A 1,668-nucleotide genomic window follows, 5' to 3' on the forward strand; every position below is an offset into this window, starting at 1 on the left:
GAAAAACAAACCTAGGTAAAAAAAAAATCACAAAATATTTTCAACAAAGCCATAATAGAATATTTCCCTAATCTAAAAAAGAGATGCCTATCAAGGTATAGGAAGCATACAAAACACCCAATAGACGGGAAAGGAAAGAAAATTCCCATAACATATACAAATCAAAATATTAAACATACATTAGAAATGAATGATATTAAAAGTTGCAAGGGAAAAGGACCAAGTAACTTATAATGAGAGATCTGTTAGAATATCCTTGATATCTTAACCGAGGTCCTTTAAGCCAGAAGGGTCTAGATGAATATTCTACAAACTTTTAGAGATCAAAGACTCCAGCCTAGGTCCATATACTCACCAAAGTGATCAATCCCAATAGACGGAGAAAGAGAAACTTTTCATCATTAAACCAAATATAAGCAGTATCTGCCTACAAATCCAGCTCTACAGAAGGCACCAGAAGGAGAACATAAGGAAGGTGTACTCAGTCATCACAGACAGAGCCAGAGCCCACTTTTGCTCACTGATGGGAAAGTGTGGCACTGTGGCAACATGCAGGTTCCTAGTCTGCAGACAAACACTAGCAGCATTTTGGAAAACATCTAGGAAGCGAGCGTGAAGAGTGGGCGCTGTGATGTCAAGCACTTCCAGGTTGTAAACTTGTTGAACACTTGTTGGATGATCAGTCCAGAGGAGAAGGGGGAGATACTCAGTAAGGGCAGCAGCGTGGCTTCACTGGCTCCTACTTTGTCTCCAGTGTTTATCAGCTTCCCATTATTCAGAATTTGAATGTTGCCCCTGGAGATTTTAGCAGTGTTGTCTAAAGCCTAGAAGAAAGAGGTCCTCTCAGGCTCCAGACCAGTGTTCTGGGCTGGCACAGTGACTTCACACGGGACAAGGACACCAACACGGGAAGCAGCTGGAACTTTTACTGGCCTGCAGCATGTCCCTAATCTGAGTGCGGTCCTCCTTGGTGAACACAAAGCCCACACTCCCCTGTATATGGAGAAGCAGTTTCTCCAGAGCACTGTTGTATTCCAGGTGCCACCAGATGGCCTTCCGTATCATGGTGTTCTTGCCCATCAACACCGCGGCCTTCCTTCTCAGGGACGTGTGGATCTGTAGCATCTGTTTGGAGTCCACATTGTCTGCTTCCACAACAAAGCATTTTAGGTAATCATCCAAAAGCAGAGAGATCCTAAAGAAGTAGTAGTTGAACTTCCAGGTCGCCCCATCTTCACTGGACATCTCGGCAGTGGGTCAGGAATTGTTGTGTGGGGTTTAAAGACGATGTCTCTCTAAGTAGGACGCCTGACGAAAGCTCAGTCATTCTAATATCTGTCAAAATGGCACTACAAACTTATAAAAGGAAAACCCCCTAAGAGGATATTATAATAATAAACATATATTTACTGAATAACAGGGCATTAAGGTCATAATAGAAATACTATTATAACTATAATCACACATTGACCCTCAGACAGTAATTGTGGATGATATAAATACACAATTCTTGCCAATAGAGTGATTACCCAGATAAAAACTGAACAAAGAAATGCTGGAATTAAATGACATCTCAAACTAAAGAGAACATTTCACCAAAGCAAACGAATAAACAAAAAACAATATATCTTCTTTACACTTCATGGAACATTCTCCAAAACTGACTAC

At 41.1% G+C, this 1,668-nt stretch overlaps 1 pseudogene; it reads right to left on the reverse strand.

Moving 5' to 3' along the window:
- Positions 1–441: 441 nt before the first annotated feature.
- Positions 442–1,245, reverse strand: LOC125394190 (large ribosomal subunit protein uL10 pseudogene; annotated as a pseudogene).
- Between the last annotated feature and the right edge of the window lie 423 nt (positions 1,246–1,668).

This window comes from Myodes glareolus, chromosome 20, assembly GCF_982192425.1.
Source record: "Myodes glareolus chromosome 20, mMyoGla1.1, whole genome shotgun sequence".
NCBI lineage: Eukaryota > Metazoa > Chordata > Mammalia > Rodentia > Cricetidae > Myodes > Myodes glareolus.